Below are 22,576 nucleotides of genomic sequence, written 5' to 3'. Positions count from 1 at the left end.
AGTCTCAAAAAAAGAGGGGTAGGAAAGGTTGGATGGAATAAGCATAACAACACATGAGGGTGGGCAGAAACATAAGTATTCAAGAATGCATGGATTATTCTGAAATAAGGCAGATCTGCCTTCACATCCAGCTTTCTTCCTTCAGATGTGTAAAGCTTGGGCAAGTTCCTTGTATTTCAAGACTCCGCTTCTTGATCTACAGAGACCCAGGAAGAGCTTATAGGGTTGTTGTTGTGTGAGTTAAATGAGGTAATGCATGCTCAGCACCTCTGCTTCTCTCACAGGTGCTTCTAAAATTTCATGGAAAATGGAGTTAATTGAATAAGTTTATTTTGGTGCAACATTTTTTGAAATGCCTGCATAGTTTTTTAAAAAGATGTATTTATTCATTTGAAAGTCAGAGCTACAGAAAAGCAGAGAGAGAGAGAGAGAGAGAGAGAAAGAGAGAGAGATTCCTTTGCTGGTCACTCCCCAAATGGCCACAACAGCCTGAGCTGGGCAGATCTGGAGCCAGGAGCCGGGAGCTTCTTCCGGGTCTCCCACACAGGTGCTGGGGCCCAGGTACCTGGGCCATCTTTCACTGCTTTGCTAGGCCATTAGCAGAGAGCTGGATCAGAAGTGAAGCAGCCAGGACTTGAACGGGCACCCATATGGGATGTTGGCACTGCAGGCTGCGGTTTTACCTGCTATGCCGCAACACAGGCCCTGCATAGTTTTTTGAATCATATCGTTCATGGACTTTTTGAAATGTGAATTTCACATTTTTGCATCAAAAAGTAACTTTTTTTTTTAAAGATTTTATTTGAGAGGTAGAGTTACAGACAGTGAGAGGGAGAGACAGAGAAAGGTCTTCCTTCTGTTGGTTCATCCCCCAAATGGCCGCAACTGCCAGAACTGCACCAATCCGAAGCCAGGAGCCAGGGGCTTCTTCCAGGTCTCCCATGCGGGTGCAGGGGCCCAAGAACTTGGGCCATCTTCTACTGCTTCCCCAGGCCATAGCAGAGAGCGGGATTGGAAGAGGAGCAGCTGGGACTAGAACCGGCGTCCATGTGGGATGCCGGCACCACAGGCAGAGGATTAACCTAGTGCGCCACGGTGCTGGCCCCTAAACTTGCCTTTTTTTTTTTTTTTTTTCCTGACAGGCAGATTTAGTGAGAGAGAGACAAAGGTCTTCTTCCATTGGTTCACCCCCCAAATGGCCCCCGCGGCTGGCACTGCACCGATCCAAAGCCAGGAGCCAGGGGCTTCCTGCTGGTCTCCCATGCCGGTGCAGGGCCCAAGCACTTGGGCCATCCTCCACTGTCTTCCCGGGCCACAGCAGAGAGCTAGACTGGAAGAGGAGCAACTGGGACAGAATCTGGCGCTCCAACTGGGACTAGAACCCGGGGTGCCGGCACCGCAGGTGGAAGATTAGCTAAGTGAGCTGTGGCGCTGTCTATAAACTTGTTTTTAATTCCACTTTCCACAAGCTTACTGGCTTTCCGCATCTGTAGCAGGCCGCCCCCCAGGGAGACTGCCCCCCACTTTGCTTTAACAACTGTTTAGGAGAAAATGCAGTAATATTGGAAGGATGACTAGGCTGGATATCTAATGGCTGGAGTGTAATCTAGATATGTAGTCATGAACATGCCATTTAAAATATAGATTATCTTCATGGACACCTAAGAACTATAGGTATGAGCACTATATTTCAATGTGTGTGTATGGTGTAGTGATCAGATCAGGGTAACTGACATGGCTAGCACGCTAACCAGTTACTGTTTCTTAGTGTTGGGGACACCCTCTCTACTAGTTATATAGAATTAATTGTTATAGCTATCCTACAAATACTATATAGCAGAGAGCTGGATTGGAAGAGGAGCAGCTGGGACTAGAACTGGCGTCTATGTGGGATGCCGGCACCACAGGCGGAGGATTAACCTAGTGCACCACGGTGCTGGCCCCTAAACTTGCCTTTTTTTTTTTTTTTTCTGACAGAGTTAGAGAGAGAGAGAGAGACAGAGAAAGGTCATCAGAAAGCATCGGAAGTGATTCCTCCTGTCCAACTGTATACCCAAAGCAACAGTTACCATTACTGTACCCTGCAGATTTTTAAAGATTTATTTATTTGAAAGTTACACAGAGGGAGGGGGGGGAGAATCTTCCATCTGTGGGTTTACTCCCCAGATGGCTACAATGGCCAGGGCTGGGCCAGGCTGAAGCCAGGAGCCAGGAGCCACTTCCAGGTCTCCCATGTGGACGCAGGGGCCCAAGGACTTGGGCATCTTCCACTGCTTTCCCCTGGCCATTAGCAGGGAGCTGGATAGAAAGTAGAGCAGCCAGGACTCCAACCAGCACCCATATGGGAAGGTGGCATTGCAGGTGGCGGCTTAGCGGGCTGCACCAAAACGCAGGGCCCTGTACTCTCCCTTTCTATGTGGTAACTTTGTAACTTGCCCAGGTAAGTGAAAATACGAGGTGTGTCTGACTTACTTCACTTGACACAATGTCCTCTGGTTTCATCTGTGGCTGCAAATGATGTAATTTCAGTCTTTGATGGCCAAGTGACGTCCATTGCTAAACACACCACTTTCTTCTCTGAGACTCGTCTCACTGGTGTCCAGTGCCTACTCAATCTGCCTTCCTGAGGTCCTACTCGCCCAGAAACTTCTTTTCTCACGGCCCTTGCCGTGGCCGCTAACGCGGGGCGTGGTCCCACCCGGCCGGCAGCACCAGCAGACCACGTGTTTGTGATACCTCACAGGCTGCGTTTCACTGGGGCCCTGATGCCCTTCATTTAGGAATCACACTTCACGGGATTATGGCGAGGAGCTAATAAGCCGAGAGCCCCTTGTGGACTATACAATGCTGGATAAACGTCCATTAAATCTGGGTTATGTTATTCCTGTGTCTCCTGAATATTTTGTTCCTCCTTTCGAGGGCTTGAGTTATCTTGTATACTTCATGTCATGTATTCCTGCCACATCCTGAGAAGGTCACGAGCTAATTCTTGGTTTAATAAACTTTTACCTTCTGACTGTCCATTAGCTATCTCTCCCTTTAGAAGTTGTGCAAAGTGACAGCAGGGTTGACTTTGAGGCCTTCTAGGGTTTTCTGCTTAAATTCTTTCCAAGGGAACCCAATATGAAAAGTACAAAGGAGGAGGAGATGGCTTTTCATGGCATCTCGCTCTCTCCCTCGCTCTCTCCCTCTCTCTTTGCAGGTGGCAACACACTTTGACAAGGGATTTGAAGACATAAAAATAAATCTGATAATGAAAACAGTGGGCTGGAATCTGTTCTCTGAGTAATATATTCTTTAGGGCTAGCCAGGCCCCCAGAATTCTAAAGTAGTATCTGGACGAAGGGGTTACCTAGTAATCTCTGTAAATCCGTGTGCCTAGTGTTCCATGGAATTGTAGTGCTGGAATTTACGCGAAATCATCCCCTAGGCAGTACCTGTTACTGGGGAGAATCCGTGTGCCAGCTCTGCGGGGCGTTGTGTTTATTTGTACCGGTAACCACAGCATTTGCTGTATTGTATCCTAACCCCCTAACCCGGGCACTGATTTCATTTCCCATGAGAACCTTGGTGCCTTTCTTCGTCCCCATCCTCCACGAGGCTTTGGCTTTCCTGAGAACAGACCCTAAACCCTAACCCTAACCCTAACCCTAACCTCCCTCACAGCTTCGTCTGCAGTGCTCAGCGCAGTGGGTGGCAGGGCTCAGGCCCACAGATAGTTGTCAAGTAGCTGAATGCATCCATGGTCTTAGGAAGAGTAAAAAGAGAATCCCAATGACCCTGACCCCGGGGGCGTGTGTTGGGTCTGGACATCTTAGAACTTGAGGTTCCGCCTCTTGTTCAGATTGTGTGCTTTTTGGATTGGTAGGAATTTCGGTATTGGGGATCTCATATCTTGGCAGTGTGGATGGTGTTAAAGGCATTGGAAACACATATCAATATGGGAACTCTCCCAACTGAAGTTACCTGCAGCAGGATTTAGGTGGGGGAGGGTCTCACCGAATCTCCAGACGAATTTTTCCACGGGGACCCTGTGAGGTGCGGGCATGCAGGAGTGGGAGGTGATGAGTTGGAGTTGAGGAATGGAAAGAAGAGCTCTGGGAGAGAAATCCTTAACTTCCACCGGATGTGAAAGAGGAGAAAAATGATAAAGTTTTAACCACGAAGGCGGAGATCAGGGTTACAGAAGAGTAATGTAACTGGTAATGCATATTCACATTTCTCTGTCTTCAGCAACAACAAACAGGTGACAGCGAGCCATCATAAACGTTTTTCATGATTTTGAGAAAATAACGGGTTGGCTTAGAGAAACGCTAAATGGTAGAACTGGAAGGAAAATCAGAGACCAACTAACTCAGCTTCTTAATTTTACTGATGATGAAATCAAGGCTTTCCCAAAGGGTTTTAGTGATCTTATGTTGCTTCCCATATTTATTTTGGGAATCGTGTGGAATGCTCTGTGCTGTATTGAGATGGGTCAAACTGCATAGGAGGTCAAGCACAACTCGTGGTGCCAATCAACAGAGTGAACCAGACTGTGGCAATGTGAAAGCTGAGTAAGCAGTCATTTAACTTCCTTCCTCCAAATCGTAAGCACCTCCTAGGCTGCTTTTCCACAGGGATTTAGAGAACCTCTCCTACAAACCTTACACACCGCAGTATGGCGGGCGCTTGCAAATGCGGAGCTAATTAGTGTTTTTCTTGGCAATCGCCTAATGTGTGTCGTCATCTTAAATCTATATCAAGACAGTTTGATTCCCAATGTAAACAGCATTTTAGGGAAAGGTGTTCTTTGAAGTATCCTAAACGTTACCTGTTTCCACAAGGCAGGGTTTTCGATGCTGACCCCGAGACGGTAGCACATCCCTGTCTCTGGTAGACCGGTTAGATCAGCACAAGTATGCCTGCCCGAGTTGTCCTCAATTCACAGAAAGTTGTGAAAAGCTTGCATTTCATGGCTGCTCCGAGCCCTCATGAGCGATGCAGCGTCTCTGACAGCCACGGAACTTTAGCCCACATCCTGTGGGATTCTGGGGGTTTCTGTGGTCCAGTGTGTTCATTCTGAACACGGGTAGGCTTCTTAGGCTTTCGGTGCTGTCCATCCGGATTAAGAATGTAAATTGATGCTAACTGCATGACTGACATCTAGTGGATGAACGCCAGTGTCGCTCCTTACCGTTGGGGTTCCTCCTGGGCAGGCTTGCTCCCTGGGTCCTCAGAACGTCACACGAGAAGCCTTTGTCTAAAACACAGAGCCGTGTCCCCAGATACTAGGAAAATGACGAGGTTGGCAACCTTCTGACATGGACGAATATTCACTTTATGGAGACTTGAAAGAATGAATAGTAGCACTGAGTTGGGAAAAATGATCTGATATCAAATGTACATTTCTTTAGTTTGTGGCAAAGGATTGAAATATATTGCTATGGTAGTAGAAGCGTGTGCAACATACACATACCCACGTAGGATTGGAATCCTTTTAATTTCTTATTTGTGATTTTTTTTTCTTTTAAATTTAGCTTACTGCTTTAGAAAAACACTAAGGAGGGCCTGTTCTACTTACCCTGATACGAAATCTCACCTGTGACCGTGGTGAAAGGGTAGGAACTGGGGTACTGTTCTAAACTGAGATATTGATTAATCAACATTTGGAATGAACTCCAAGTGATCTGTATGCTTCTTTTGCCTACTAGAAAATTTTATTTACTACAAAGTTCCCAAAAGAGGATCATGCCTATAAGAACTCTCCAAATTGGAAAGCTGTGACTTTTTGTGGTGTGCTTTCTTTACACACTATACTCTACCTAGAGCTGCCACCATCTCTCGGTCTTGGCTCTGTTTTAAAAAAAAAAAGAACGGCTTCTCCCTGTCCTTTGTTACAGATTTCCCAGGCGTCTCTGGGTTGGATTCAGCTAACCCTTTCGTTGGAATTGTTTTTCTCTACTCTTGATACTTGAAGGACATCTTGGTAGATGTAAAATCCTTGGCTTGGGGAGGGTGTGAAGCCTGCTGAGTAAAATGCCCACCCCACACTGGAGTGCCTGGGTTCCATTCTGGCTCTGGCTGCTCCCGCGCGTTTCCTGTTAGTGCAGCCTCTGAGAGGCAGCTGCGATGGCTGGGTCCCTGTCACTCCTATAGGAGTTCTGGATTATGTTTCCTGCTCCTGGTTTTGGCCTTGCCCAGCCCTGACAACTGTGGGTATTTTTGGGGGTGAAATGGCAGATGGGGGGCTGGCACTGTGGTGTAACGGGTTAAAGCCCTGGCCTGGGGTGCTGGCATCCCATATGGGCGCCGGTTCTAGTCTCGGCTGCTCCTCTTCCAATCCAGCTCTCTGCTATGGCCTGGGAAAGCAGTAGAAGATGGCCCACGTCCTTGGGTCCCTGCACCCGCATGGGAGACCTGGAGGAAGCTCCTGGCTCCTGGCTTTGGATTGGAGCAGCTCTGGCCATTGCAGCTGTCTGGGGAGTGAACCATCGGATGGAGGACTTCTCTCTCTGGCTCTACCTCTCTCTGTAACTCTGTCAAATGAATATAATGAATTTAAAAAAAAAGAAATGGCAAATGGGAATTTTTTCAGTTTATAGCTCTCAAATAAATTTAAACAAATTAAATTACAATCCTTGGTTTGCACTTTCCTTACATTTCTCGGCCACGCTGCTCTGCTCTTGCCTTGCTTTGTCTGTTGCTTCGGAAAATTCTTTTCCTTTTAAAAGATTTTTTTTTTTTTTGCCTGAGACTTTCACAAGTTTTTTTAAAGTTTAATTGTTCTACGAAAGTATGTCCCAAAGTCGATGGTTTTGGTTCTTATTCTGTGTACTTGGTGCACCTTTCTGGGGTGGTAATTCATGCTTTTCTTATTCTTGGAAATTTCTTTTTGTTAATTTTCTTTTCCCTCCCTCCTTTTCCTTTTCCTTCCTCTGGGCTTCAGTAATGTAAAAGTTGGAATTTTTCTGATCAGATTTACTTTTCAGCAACTTTGTCTCTGAACTTTTAAAATTTCCCTCTTTTAAAAAAAACTTTATTCTTTTGGGTGCTTCTTTTTTTTTTTTTTTTTTTTTTAGCAGTATTTGCTAGTTTTTAAGTTTGAATTTGTTCTCACCTGAGTGTGCTGTTATTTAATCTGTATTTCTGCTATTATTTTCTTCCTTCTTTAACTCGATCTACCCAATTGCATTCTCATTCTTTTATTTATTTTTAGAATTTATGATTTAAAAATGTCTTCCCTCTCCCTAAAGTCTTCCATGAAGCTGCTTAATTCAGTGGGGATGGTTGTACTAACATTTCTTCTGCATCAGGACTGTATTTGGGGTAGAATTTTTCATCAGTGGGTTGTTTGGGGTCATATTTTCTGTATTAGGAAGTTGTATGTGGATATGTTTTGATTTTTTTCCCACGCATTTTATGGACAGGGTCCTAGAACAAGGCGCTCTCTGCGTCAGTTCAGTAAAATGCAGTGCATTTAATGTGCGATGTTGGTGATGAGAGAGGTGGAAATGTCCCGTCTGCCCTTCGCTCCCTTATCTCCAAGGGGCACCGCCCTTCTGCTGTCAGTCTGACTTCCCTGCCTTTTCCACTGTGCATCTGACTTCAACACCACTGCTCCTCCCCTTGATCACCTTAGAGACCCTTGACAAAGTCGGTGCTGTGAATGACCAAGTCCAAGACCTGCGTCCGGCTTTTTGACACACGGCATTAGATGGTTTCTTCCCAGGAGGGTTTTGTGTTGGATTCTGGTTTTATCTTCTTTTACCCACTCTTCACAAACAACAGCTTGCGGCAGTGACTGAAATTCATGATGTTCTTTGTCTCCTTTTGTGTGATTTTATTTGTGCTTGCTGGTGCTTCAGTAGTTTGCAGAATAACGTGCATGTAGGCCTGGATTCAAGTGACTGTCATTTTCCTAACGACCTGAAAACTCCCAGAGAGCTTTTTGTTATTGATTTCCAATTTTATTCCCTTTAAGTCAGAAAACATATGGTTTATGATGACAATCTTTTCACTTTTTTATTTTTTGTTCCACCTTATGATTTATATAGGCATATATTCCATGAGCTGTTGAAAAGAATATGCATTCTGCCAGTCAGGTGTAACGTTCTATTAACATTTGTCAACTGGATTCAATTGTTTGAATTGATATCTTTTATAATATTTTATATATTTTTAGTTTTCTTGTCAATTGCAGAGAAATGAGAGAGACCATCTCCAAGTATAATGGTGTATTTGTCTATTTACTTGAAATGCAGAGTCACAGAGAGGGGGAGACGGAGAAATCCTCTCTCTGTCTGCTGGTTCACTCCCTGGATGGGCCCCAACAGCCAGGGCTGGGCTTGGCTGAAGCTGGGAACCAGGAGATTCAGATGGCTGTACCACATGGGCGACAGCGGCGCAAGCTCTCTATTATTAGGAAATACATTTTTTTTTTTTACCCATGGCAATATTTCTTGTCTTGAAGTCATTGACATTAATATAGCTACCCCAGCTTTCCTCTAATTAATGGAGTGGATATCCTATATTTCCTATTAATATATCCTATAATTAATGGTGTGATATCATCTTTCCTTTATACTTCCAATGATTTTGTATTTAACCATTTTGTACTTTATTCCTTACCATTTTGTCTATTTTCTGGCTTAAATAATTTTGTGTTTACACTTGGGTCCTGTGAATAACATTGCTGAGTTGAAGAAACCTACTGGTATTTGAAAGGTGCAGAGACACAGAGAGTGACAGAGAGCTCCCGTCTGCTGGGGTGCAGACCCAGCATTGAGCCATCACCTGTTTCCTCCCAAGGTGCGTATTCAGAGCTGGTATTCAACCCCAGTCACATCAGTCTTGGATCAGGCACCCCAAGCAGTACCTTAAGCCGCTGAGTCAACTACCTGTTGCTGTAGTTGAATTGTTACTTTATCCTGTCTGATAGTACCTGACTTTTCACTGGAATGGTTATGCTAATTTCATTTGATCTAGGCCCAGCATAATCCAATTAAATCTTTTGTGTTCTGTTTTCTCATTTATTTTTACATGACTGATTATAATTTTTTATTCTTTCCTTCTTTTTGATTTTTTGCTGGGTTATTTTATGTTACTTATTGGGCTTTATGTCTTTTTCATGCTTTATGTTGAGATTAAAATATGCATCTTTGACTTAACAAGGTCTACTTTCATAAGATACATCGCACTGGGTGTTATTTAAGAAAATATAATTGTATATTTTACCTTCCCATCCTTTTTTTTTTTTTTTTTTTGACAGGCAGAGTTAGTGAGAGAGAAAGACGGAGAGAAAGAGTTATAGACAGTGAGAGACAGAGAGAAAGGTCTTCCTTCTGTTGGTTCATCCCCCAAATGGCCTCTACAGCCAGCGCACTGTGCTGACCCGAAACCAGGAGCCAGTTGCTTCCTCCTGGTCTCCCATATGGGTGCAGGGCCCAAGGACCTGGGCCATCCTCCACTGCACTCCCGGGCCACAGCAGAGAGCTGGACTGGAAGAGGGGCAACCGGGACAGAATCCGGCGCTCCGACCAGGACTAGAACCTGGTGTGCCGGCGCCGCAAGGCGGAAGATTAGCCTAGTGAGCCGCAGCGCCGGCTTCACCATTGTTTTTCAATGATATTTTCATAGAATTTAGAATTCTTCACTGACAGTGTTTTTTGGTTAAGTTTTTAAAATAAAATTTTCTGTTTTTTATATACATTGTTTATGATGTGGAATTAGTGATATTTACATCATTTTTCTTTAAGAGTTTTTTTTAAAGATTTATCTATTTATTTGAAAGTCAGAGTTACGGGGGGGGGGGAGGGAGACGGGTAGGGAGAGAGGGGAGAGGAGAGGAGATCGATCTTGCATTCGCTGGTTCACCCCCAAAATGGCTGCACCTGCTGGGACTGGGCCAGGCCAAAGCCAGGAGCCAGAAGCTTCTTCCAGGTCTCCCACATGGGTACAGGGGCCAAACCACTTGGGTCACCCTCCACTGCTTTCCCAGGAGCATTAGCAGAGAGCTCAATCAGATGTGGGGCACCAGGGCTGGCGCCATGGCGCAGTGGGTTAATCCTCCGCCTGAGGTGCTGGCGTCCCATATAGGTGCTAGTTCAGGTCTCGGCCGCTTCTTTTCCAATCCAGCTCTCTGCTATGGCCTGGGAAAACAGTAGAAGATGGCCTAAGTGCTTGGGGCCCTGCACCCATGTGGGAGACCTGAAGGAAGCTCCTGGCTCTGGCCGTTGCAGCCTTCTGGGGACTGAACCAACGGAAGGAAGACCTTTCTGTCTGTTTCTCTCTCACTGTCTGTAACTCTACCTCTCAAATAAACAAAATATTAAAAAAAAAATGGGTATCCAGGACTCAAACTGGCATCTATATGGGATACCAGTGTTGCAGGCCATGGCTTTACCTCCTCTCTAGAAGTTTTAAGGTTTTTCTTTTCATGTTTCTTTTGGAGCAATGTGATTCTGCTTTGGTCGCTCGCTCACTCGCTCGCTCTCTGATTCTTGGATCTGTGAGTTCATATTTTTTATATTTAGAAAAATTTCAGCTCTTATTTCTTCAAATATTTTTTGTCTGAATTTTTCCTCCATTTCTGAAACTCCAATTATATATGTGTTAGATTGGTGTTCTAACCAGTTATTGATATTCTGGTTATTATTTTCGACATGCATGATTTAACATGAGTAGTTTCTGTTGCCTATGTTCTGGTTCATTGATGTGTTCAGCAGTTTCTAATCTGCTATTGAATACATCCAATGAATTTTTTCATATCAATTATTGTGTTTCTTACATTTTGTCATTAAAAATAATTTTCACTCATTTACTGAGAAATTGCTATACTTCATTCAACACATCTGCATTTTCCTTTTTTTTTTTAAGATTTATTTTATTTATTTGAAAGAGTTGGAAGAATCAATATCATCAAAATGTCCATTCTCCCAAAAGGAATTTATACATTCAATGGAATACCAATCAAGATACCGAAGACCTTCTTCTCAGATCTGGAAAAAATGATGCTGAAATTCATATAGAGACACAGGAGACCTCGAATAGCTAAAGCAATCTTGTACAACAAAAACAAAGCTGGAGGCATCGCAATACCAGATTTCAGGACATACTACAGGGCAGTTGTAATCAAAACAGCATGGTACTGGTACAGAAACAGATGGATAGACCAATGGAACAGAATTGAAACACCAGAAATCAACCCAAACATCTACAGCCAACTCATATTTGATCAAGGATCCAAAACCAATCCCTGGATTAAGGACAGTCTATTCAATAAATGGTGCTGGGAAAATTGGATTTCCACATGTGGAATCATGAAGCAAGACCCCTACCTTTCACCTTACACAAAAATTCACTCACCATGGATTAAAGAATTAAATCTATGACCTGACACCATCAAATTATTAGAGAGCATTGGAAATACCCTGCACGATATAGGTACCGGCAATGACTTCTTGGAAAACACCCCAGAAGCACAGGTAGTCAAAGCCAAAATTAACATTTGGGATTGCATCAAATTGAGAAGTTTCTGTACTTCAAAAGAAACTGTCAGGAGAGTGAAGAGGCAACCGACAGAATGGGAAAAAATGTTTGCAAACTATGCAACTGATAAAGGGTTGATAACCAGAATCTACAAAGAGATCATGAAACTCCACAACATCAAAACCAACAACCCACTTAAGAGATGGGCCAAGGACCTCAATAGACATTTTTCAAAAGAGGAAATCCAAATGGCCAACAGGCACATGAAAAAATGTTCAAGATCACTAGCAATCAGGGAAATGCAAATCAAAACCACAATGAGGTTTCACCTCACCCCGGTGAGAATGGCTCACATTCAGAAATGTACCAACAATAGATGCTGGAGAGGATGTGGGGAAAAAGGGACACTAATCCACTGTTGGTGGGAATGCAAACTAGTTAAGCCACTATGGAAGTCAGTCTGGAGATTCCTCAGAAACCTGAATATAACCCTACCATACAACCCAGCCATCCCACTCCTTGGAATTTACCCAAAGGAAATTAAATTGGCAAACAAAAAAGCTGTCTGCACCTCAATGTTTATTGCAGCTCAATTCACAATAGCTAAGACCTGGAACCAACCCAAATGCCCATCAACAGTAGACTGGATAAAGAAATTATGGGACATGTACTCTATAGAATACTATACAGCAGTCAAAAACAATGAAATCTGGTCATTTGCAACAAGATGGAGGAATCTGGAAAACATTATGCTGAGTGAATTAAGCCAGTCCCAAAGGGACAAATATCATATGTTCTCCCTGATCAGCGACAACTGAGCACCAAAGGGGAAACTTGTTGAAGTGAAATGGACACTATGAGAAACAGTGACTTGATCAGCTTTTGTCCTGACAGTTGATGTACATTGTAATACTTTATCCATTTTAGTATTTTTTTTTTGTTCTAGTACCATTGGTTGAACTCTGTAACACACAATTATTCTTAGGTGTTTAAATTTAACTGAAAAGTGATCCCTGTTAGGAATTTGGAAAACATTATGCTGAGTGAAATAAGCCAATCCCAAAGGGACAAATACCACATGTTCTCCCTGATAGGTGACAACTAACTGAGCACCAAAAAGGAAACCTGTTAAAGTGAAATGGACACTATGAGAAATGGTGACTTGATCAGCCCTCACCCTGATTGTTGATGAACAACTTAATATGTTTTCCCTCTTAGTATTTTTGTTTGTTTGTTCTACTTAATACTTTTGGTTGAATACTGTAATCAATATACAATTATTCTTAAGTGTTGAAACTTAACTGAGAAGTGATCGCTGTTAAATATAAGAGTGGGAATAAGAGAGGGAAGAGATGTGCAGTTTGGGACATGCTCAAGCTGACTTACCTGAAACGGTAGAGTTAGAAACATACCAGGGGATTCCAATTCAATCCCATCAAGGTGGCATGTACCAATGCCATCTCACTAGTCCCAGTGATCAATTTCTGTTCCCAATTGATCATAATGATAGGACTAAGAAACAAAGGGATCACATAAACAAGAATAGTGTCTGCAAATACTAGCTGATAGAATAAAAAAGGGAGAGAATGATCCAACATGGGAAGTGAGATACACAGCAGACCCATAGAATGGTAGATGTCCTAAACAGCACTCTGGCCTCATAATCAGCCCTTAAGGCATGCGGATCTGGCTGAAAAGCCCATGAGAGTATTTCAGGCATGGAAAGCCAAGACACTCTGGGGAAAAAAAAAAATCTAAATGAAAGATCTCCGTGAGTGAGATCCCAGTGGAAAGAATGGGTCATCAAAGAAGGAGGTACCTTTCTCTGAAGGAAGAGAGAACTTCCACTTTGACCATATTTGGACAAGGCCATGGTCAGAGTCGGTGAACTCAGGGGGCTTCCATAGCCTTGGCAGCTCATGACAAGAGCCTAGGGTGATTACTGATGCCATAAACAAGAGTGTCAATTTGTTAAGTCAACAACAGGAGTCACTGTGCACTTACTCCTCATGTAGGATATTTGTCCTTAGTGTGCTGTACATTGAGATTTAATGCAATAACTAGTACTCAAACAGTATTTTTCACTTTATGTTTCTGTGTGGGAGCAAACTGTTGAAATCTTTACTTAATGTATGCTAAACTGATCTTCTGTATAAAAAGAGAATCGAAAATGAATCTTGATGTGAATGGAAGGGGAGAGGGAGTGGGAAAGGGGAGGGTTGCGGGTGGGAGGGACGTTATGGGGGGGAAGCCATTGTAATCCATAAGCTGTACTTTGTAAATTTATATTCCTTAAATAAAAGTTTAAAAAAAGTTACACACAGAGAGAAGGAGAGGCAGAGAGAGAGAAAGAGAGAGAGAGAAAGAGAGAGAGAGAGAGAGAGAGAGAGAAAGAGGTCTTTCATCCACTGGTTCACTCCCCAATTGGCCACAATGGTCGAGCTGCATTTGTCTAAAGCTGGGAACCAGGAGCTTCTTCTGGGTTTCCCACGTGGGTTCAGGGGCCCAAAGACTTGAGCCATCTTGTGCTGCTTTCCCAGGCCACAGCAGAGAGCTGGATCAAAAGTGGAGCGACCAGGACTCGAACCGGTGCCCATATGGGATGCCAGCACTGCAGGCGGTGGCTTTACCCACTACGCCACAGCGCCGGCCCCTGCATTTTCCTTTAAGTCCTTAATATAATTATACTAGTTTTTTTCGAATGTCCTATCAGCTAATTCCAACTTCTGCGTCATCTGTGGGTCTGTTTGTGTCGGAGGTTTTTTCCTTTCCTGGTGTGAGTCGTTGGTGTCTGCCTCTTATGTGAGCAGCCGCTTGTGAGGGTACTGGAGAGCTTGGCACTGTGTGGTGAGAGTCTGCACTTGATAGTAGCATCTCCATAGAGAGTGCAGAGCTTGCTCTGGGAGGCAGCTGATCCACACGGTCCTTTGGAGACTTCTCTTTAGCCTTTGCTAGGGACGTCCAGAGTAGTCTACTCCCTGCCATCTGGGATCTGGGGAGTTTGAATACTTGAGTACTTGGCTGTTCAGTGAGCTCCCACCTTTCTGGCTTGCCAGAGAGCTGAATCTTCTACCCCCAATATTGTGCAACGTTCAAGAATGCTCACAGTTCCCATAGTCCTTGCTCCCTGACCGTCGAGATTTCTGGAGCTTTCTATTTTTGTCTGCATCTCTCCTCTCGGATCCTGTGCTCAGTAACTCCCACCTGTTTCATCAGCCTTGACTCCTGCTCCTCAGTATAGCCAGACTACATGCTCTGGAGGTCTCTGCGTCTCTGTGCCACAGCCTGGAATGTTTGTTCAGGTAGACACAGGACAGAGCTGGCCCTTATGGGCTGTAGGTGCTTTGCTTCTTTCAGGGGTCACAGTGCTACACTGCTGAGTGTCCAATCCCTAAAATGTGTTGCTGTATATATCATACCAGGTTCTATAGTTCTATAGTTTATAGTAGGAAGACTACTTTAATTACTCCATCATGGCTAGAAACAGAAATCAGCAGCCACTATTTTTAATTAAGGAGTTTCCATGGCACTATTAATTTTAGTAACAATATGTTTCCATTTGGATATGCTATGGTCTTTGCATGACTACTTTTATTTGACAGCAGAATTAAGTACACTCTGTACAGAGATTTCCAAATTTCCAAACAACTAAAAACTTGGCATATATACATATAATCTCAGGAATTGACAAAAGTGGAATTTAAAATTCTTTTTTTAAAGGTTTCATTTATTTATGTGAGAGGTAGAGTTATAGACAGAGGGATGGAGAGACCGAGACAAAGGTTTTCCATCCACTGGTTCACTCCTCAAATGGCTGTAATGGCCAGAGCTGACTTGACCCAAAGCCAGGATCCAGGAGCTTCTTGGTCTTCCAAATGGGGTACAGGGGTCCAAGCACTTGGGTCATCTTCTACTACTATTCCAGGCCATAAATAGAGAGCTGGGTGAGAATAGGAGCAGCTAGGACATGAACCAGCACCCATGTGGGATGCTGGTGCTGCAGGCAAAGGCTTAGCCTACTGTGCCACAGTCCCCATGAATATAAAATTCTTATTAAGGGTAATGATACAAAGATACTTCATAATGAGATATTATTTAGACTTTCTTCAAAATATATGGCTAATTATTAACATATGATCATATTTTCTTTGTAAAAACAAATGAGTGTTCCACTGGAAAAAAGATTGAAATAATCAAGGAATATTTTTGTCACTTATGTCATACATGTGTGTATATCCATGTATACTTATTTTGGTTTCTTAGATCCAGGACTGTATGCTATATTTAGAGCTATGGATACACGCAATTTGGGCTAGGGCGTGGGGAGTAGCAGAGATAAGTTGAGAAACAAAGAATAAGTGGAAATGACAGTCCAAGATTGATAAGAATGCAAAAGGTACCATATTCATTAGGGAGTCCAGTGTGATGAAGCATGGGGCTTGCACATACCACAGCAAAGAACCCAGGGACATCTCTTTAATGAGCATTTATTGAGTGATCAATGGTGCTAGGCACTATGTAGGTTTCTGGTCTCACTTCTGCTCTCTAAGAAATTAGTCTAAATAGACATATAAATCATTATAATTATCAAGATAACTATTATATAAATCAAAGATGTAGAGAGAACAATTTAAATTTTTATTTAAATTAAAGTGGTTTTTATTTAGAGTTTGTTTCTCTTAAAGTTTGGTAATTTATTTTATATTCTCGTTTTTTTTCTTATGTCTGTTCAGTTACCTCAAATTAAAGAAATTTCCTTAAAAAACTGACCTCTTCTAGGAATTAATAGAAGTCTCTGAAATAAGACATTTAGTAAAGCTTTCATACTTTTAAAAACGTCAAATGGATACTTGGTAAAATATATAATGCTGATAATGAAAACCATATAAGTACTTTAAATAGTTCTTGAAAAGAGAATCAAACAGATAATCAAGCTAAAAAATTGATGCTATTAGCAAACAACCGAATTCCTACATAAACTTCGACTTAAAAAAATCATTACTTAAAATCAATTATGTACTTATATTAGAATCAAAATGTTAATGTCAAATCCTCCATTAGGACTTATTTTAAAAATACATATTACATATACTTAATCATATACAGATTATCCTTAATTTAATACAAAATAAAATGGGAATCATTTCTGTCATAATTGATATATTTGTTTCCAATTCTTTCCAGACACCCACTAAAACAAGCAGATTTGTTGCCTTACATGAGCTAGCATTTCTATGTCAACGTTTCCTGGCGACGAGATGTTTGCTACCTTGAGTGAATTGAATGCTTCTGCATCTAGGATTTAATTTGATGAGGTAAACCTGGCTAGTGATTGATTCTGAGTGCCAATGGACCTACTGAGCAATTTTGTAGTCAATATGACAAAGGAAAACTCCAAGTCTATAGCCTTCAGGATGAAATTCCTTTTGCAACCTCTATGCCCTGGGTTTTCTCCTCTTACTCAACATTTCCTAACCTATTATAACTTTAATCACTTTCATGGATGGGATTCTGCTGACCATACTCAGTTTCTATCACCACTTGATTGCATTCTCCCAGTCTATTTATTGTCGTACTCTTTTTACTTCTGATTATTGGCCACAGCTTTAATAATCTTCTAACAATGACCTTGTTGGAAGAAGCAAAACAGAGAAATGTGCAAAGTGTTTGGGAACACGTAAAAGAAAGCTTACTTCCTGTTTAGGGCAAATGCCTTCTCTCTGACTGCTCCCCCTTGAAATTTGTGCTTACTTCCATTTTAATACTTCTTAAAAGATAGTTTATTATTTTGATATTATTTCCCAGTAGAACCTGTGAGCTTCTTGAGGGGTTGGACTGTGTCTTCTTTCACATTGTATCTTAGAAACTAACACACTGCTGGCACACGGTGGGTGCTTAACACATGTTTATAGAATAAGATTACAAATTTTTAATAAATGTAATAGCAGTAAAAGTTTGAAATGAGATTGGAAAACAGGAACTCTACTTAAAATTCTTTAGATAGTCTCAAAGATAGGTGATGTAGTCGATAGGAATAAACAAGGCACATTCAGGAAATACTTATTTAGGAAGTTATTGGTAAGAGTTGATGACTGGGTGTTAGAAGGGGGGCCAGGGAATGAGAAGTCAAGAATGACTCAGGTTGGTATCTCAGAAGGTCAGCTAGGTGATCACAATGCCACTTAATGATCCTGGCACTCACGAAGCAGGTATGTCTTTAGGGAAAGACATTGAGTTTAACTTTGAATATGATGAGTTAGAGATAATTATGGTTTATCCAGGTGGAAATTTCTAGTTGGTTGTTCGAAAGTTCTAAAATTCATAGATCTAGGCTAAAAATAAGATTTTTAATAATCAATCTGTGGGTGATAGTTGAAATAAGGAAGTGATTGAGATTCTCAAGAGGAAATATGTAGAATGAGAAGAAAAGAATACAGTTCATCTTGCGTGGGGGAAACTCTAATCTAGTCTAATGGAAGTAGAGAGGCCAGAAAGGTTAAATGATTAAGGAGAAAGAAGTAGGTGAAAATACCAAGTCTGATCACTCATGTACTCAAGAAGGAGAGAGTAATATACAGGACCAAATACCTTCAGCTAAGAACCAGTAAGTGGCTTTTGGGTATGGGGTTGGGAAGTCCATAGACCAGTGGAGAAAGACCATCATTCATGCATCAGTGTATGTGTACCCAGCAGGCTTCTTGATTTGGTCAGGAGTCAGTCCAATGCCAACATGAATCCCTATTCTACCATTTTTGATGGGTTTTTGTTTATCATAGACCAGTTTCTCAAGTTTTCTGATTCATGGTTTTTTTCAGGTACAAAACATAAATGAGAGTAAATCCTTTCAGTATTGTGAGAATAATAAAAATCTGTTATTTCTAGATAAAGTGATCTGCACTGAGAGGTTGTACATTTTGACTGAAAGAGGGTAGGGGATGATTTTGGAAAACGGAAAAGAAGAAAATCCCTTTTTTTCTGTAGTTTGGTCCTCAAGACCATTGTCTATCAATCAAGTTCACATTATGCTAATATAAAATAAAGCTAAGTCTTCATTCTATCAATTTTGTTATTGATTGGTCTACAATACTATTTGACCAATACTATTGACCTACAATCACTATTTGTAATGATTTCTAGAGGAAAATATTTTCATGTCATAACCATGTCACACATAGACTTTGGAGAAAAACTAAAATTTCTAAGTTGCAGATGGCCTGCATTGACCTGTATCGGGTTGCAATCCTATTCCCACCCATGTATAGAAGTCATTCCTAGTTCACCAATCTGGATGTATGCGTGTATGTAGAAATACAGAAGAAAGAAGGAACAGGGGCCAAAAATTCTCAGTCAAGAGGGAGATGTGGGAGAATTGCAATTCTGATGTTGTATAAGGAGAAAGCTTTTGCAAATTAAGAGTCAAATATTTCCTTAAGTTTTTCTGATGGTAAAAAAATGAATTATATTCAAATGAAATATGGTGTTTGAGCCTGCATAATTATTGTAGTGATAAGGTTTGAAGCTGTTTTAGAAAAACTGTTGAAAATGTACTTTTCCAAACTTTCAAGCATTGCTTTGTATTCATAAAGGTCCATTTCATTGTCACTAAACTTAAATACAGAGGATTTCTTTCCAAGTCGTCTTTCTCTACCTCTCTACGCTCTACTGTGACCCTCAACCCTCTGGGGAAGGAAGTAAAGCATTCTAGGCTAACCTGCAACTATTTCAAGGTAAAATACTGTAGGAACGAGGAGTTTTTGTTTTTGCAGAAATTAAGAATTTTCTACGTTTGAGGTATTTTTCTCTGTCAGTTATGTGTTTTCTTTTTCTGAACTCAAGTGTAGCATCGGGACCATGACTCACAATAATCTGCAGATGTTTTGGGGGGAAACTAGCCATTCATATGTGCTACAAAAACTGAGGGTGCAATGGGAGTTCAGTATAAATAAATCTACTAAAACTTAGTTTTTGAAAAATTGCAGCAGGGTTTCAAAAATTACTCATTCACTTAACTTTATGACATCTGCTAAAAAAGCACTTCCAGGACTGGGAAAACAGATAAAAGAGCTAACTCAGAATTATTTATTTTGAATTCACCATTCATTTTCCCCTAAAGCCATGGGGACCATGCAAGTAGATGTAGTGTCTGTCTTCTGCACCCACTCAGGCTTTCAACTCCTAAAGGCAGAAAATACTCCTAGGGGGTCGGCTGCCACCACTGTTCATGGGCCGTTTCCTTGGGTCAGTTACTGGTTAATTTCCTGTTAATAAAGTGTGAGTTGTGGGAAAAAATTCAAGAAACCAGAGGTCAGTTAGGACCCCAAATCTCCCTGAGCTTTGTTGTGTGAGACAGTTTTACGTGACGCTCTCCATATGGGAACTCCGTAGGGATCCTGGGGATATACCTGAGCATTCCCCAGTCTTCACTCGGGTCATCTTCCCTGGGTTTTCTTCTGACTCCACATTTAATAACCTCATGCCCAGGCAGTGCCTTGAACTGATTAAATCAGATCTGTAGGTATTAGATCCTCTTGTGACTTTTTTCGAACCTCCTAGAGTGTCTTCCAAGTGCAGCTTATTTAGAGAACACATTAGTCTAAGTTCTTTATGGGCTGGGATTACAAATTCATGTTCAGTTGGAGGTAGAAGTGGCTGCGTGGTTGTGGCCTTTTAAGCCAGCTGATGCCAGGAGAAGATGGGACAGGGATGGTTATGAACTGGATCATGTCCACTGCAAGTTCTTTTTCTTTCTTTTTTTTTTTTTTTTTTTTTTTTTTTTTGACAGGCAGAGTTAGTGAGTGAGAGAGAGAGAGACAGAAAGGTCTTCCTTCTCTTGGTTCACCCCCTAAATGGCCGCTACGGCCAGTGCACTGTGCTGATCTGAAGCCAGGAGCCAGGTGCTTCCTCCTGGTCTCCCATGCGGGTGCAGGTGCCCAAGCACTTGGGCCATCCTCCACTGCCTTCCCAGGCCTCTGCAGAGAGCTGGACTGGAAGAGGGGCAACCGGGACAGAATCCGGCGCCCTGACCAGGACTAGAACCTGGGGTGCTGGCACTGCAGGTGGAGGATTAGCCAAGTGAGCCGCGTCGCCGGCCTCCTGCAAGTTCTTAATGTTAAAATCCAAGTTTTGAATACCTCAGAATGTGCCTTTATGAAGACTGGGTCTTTAAGAGGCAGTTAGGTAAAATGAAGTCATTTACTTGGGCCTTAACCCAATATGGCTGGTGTACTTATTAGCAAAGAACTGTGGCACACAGACACTTACACAAAGCAAAGACCGTGTGGAGACACAGAGAAGGTTTGGCAGAGAGGACTCAGAGGAAACCCAACCTGAGACACAGTGGCGTGGGGTTCCAGCCTGCAGTAGGATGAGAAAAGTCTGCCCAGTCTAAGGAGCTTTGTCATGGCAGAGCTCACAAACTAATACAGGCATCAGTGTGACTATAGGGATAGAGAAAAGAAAGGGAGGGGAAGAATCCAGAAAAGTAAAGGAGCAAAACATCTTTGTGTTGCACCCTGTGAAAATGGAATTCTGTGCCTGAGCAGCCAGAGCTGTCTTGCTGTGAGGAGGGGGCTCCCGGGGAAGCAGCTCTGTGCGGGGGTCACTTGGCTGAGAGCCCGGAGCTCATGACCTAGACTTTGCCTGATGGCTGCTGTGGAGAGAAGGGAGAGTGAATGTGCTCTAGGACTTCCTTGGCTTGTGGACTCTCCAGACAGAATTCTAGCTCAGTGGTTTACAAACACCTACCCGCCAGAGTGTTCTTCCAATTTTGTGCTGTGGTATTCTCCACACTTGCTTTACATGAACTCTTTAGGGAAGTGAGCCATAGCTTGTTTGTTTTTGTGACTTAGTCACAAAACAGGCACACAGTGGGTATTCAAAAATATTTGATCAATGTGTGAATGCCTTGATTAATTGGTAAATAAACCCCAATATTAAGTGTAAATTGTTTTATTTGGTTTTCAAAATACTTTAATCCATTCTCTTTAAAAAATATCTTTCCTTATTTTCCTGTTAATGAATACTTGCCATAAATTGCTTGACTGTTCCTTATACTACATATTGGTTCAACATACTGCCCACTGAGTTGCCTTTTGCTTATAGAATTCTTAGGTTTTTCCAGTCAAAGTTCATTTCTCCTGTGTGTCCATGAGTAGACAGGAGACTACGCTCAGAAATCATTAATTGAGCCTCTACTCCATGCCATGCCCTTCATTAGATCCTAGAGATGCATAATAGGTTCAGCATGGTTTTCTGCCTTCTGGGGCTTTGCACTCCAGTAAAGCAGAAAAAGTTGGGTGACCAGTTAAAAATGAAGCATGCGGAGTGCAGCAGAAGCAGAAAACAGATGGTGTTGATAACAAGGGAATAGTATTCAGGTCTCTACAGGGACTTAAGGTTCACTAGAGAAAAGGACCTAGACTGACCCTAGAGCACCATGTGGGAATGACCTAGGTGAAAAAAATGTGTTAATGGGAACCAAGAAGAGAAACTGTACATGTGAAAGCTCAGAGACTTGAGACTTCAGAAACTCTTTAGGACACAGATGTTTTTATTTCATTGTGAAATCTGCTCCTGCTGTCCTGAAACCTTAAGGAATAGGCACCATTAGAATTTGTCCAGATAGCTTAGGAAATGAGAGTATTAGTTATATAACAGCCATTCCACCCCACCCCCAACTCCCATGAAAGGAAATACCGGTAGGCTAGAAAGCTAAGGTCATAGAGTTTCTTGATCTGGTCTGTAGCCTGAGTAAATTATTTATCTGGGACTGCTATTTGCCTATCTATATTTACAAAGTACTTCTGTAGACATTGTCTCCTTTCACTCTGAAGTCCTTTGAGAAAATAGTAGCAAATCATACTCTTCCCATCATGGGAATACTTCAACCAGGCTTCAGTAAAGTTGAGCGATTTGAGCAAATTCACCCAGATGGGATCTGGGATTTGTATCCAGGTTCTGTGACTCCATAATCTCTTTTCCTTATGCAATGGTTCCTTTCATCAGAGAGGTGAACAACTTTAGCAAAAGAAAGAATGTAGAATGGGTCACTTGAAAGTGTAGAAATTCCACATATCTAAAATTTAGGGGGTGATACCTATGGCAGCTC

The 22,576-nt window shown here is 42.1% G+C and overlaps 1 long non-coding RNA gene across 3 annotated transcripts in view; it reads left to right on the top strand.

The window, feature by feature from the left end:
• The first annotated feature begins 2,063 nt into the window (after window positions 1-2,063).
• Window positions 2,064-22,576, top strand: part of LOC127483511 (uncharacterized) — a 71,303-nt gene continuing 50,790 nt past the window's right edge. The window contains exons 1-3 of one of the 3 annotated variants that reach the window (XR_011381245.1): window positions 2,064-4,556; window positions 5,520-8,790; window positions 16,654-16,784. This is a non-coding gene — a long non-coding RNA (uncharacterized lncRNA). Of the gene's footprint in view, window positions 4,557-5,519; window positions 8,791-10,857; window positions 12,090-16,653; window positions 16,785-22,576 lie in introns of those variants that run through there. The other 2 variants (XR_011381244.1, XR_011381243.1) reach the window with 2 other exon arrangements.

Source organism: Oryctolagus cuniculus, chromosome 13 (genome assembly GCF_964237555.1).
Source record: "Oryctolagus cuniculus chromosome 13, mOryCun1.1, whole genome shotgun sequence".
NCBI lineage: Eukaryota > Metazoa > Chordata > Mammalia > Lagomorpha > Leporidae > Oryctolagus > Oryctolagus cuniculus.
Note: the sequence above shows the minus strand (reverse complement) of the source record. Positions and strands in the feature narration are given on the sequence as shown.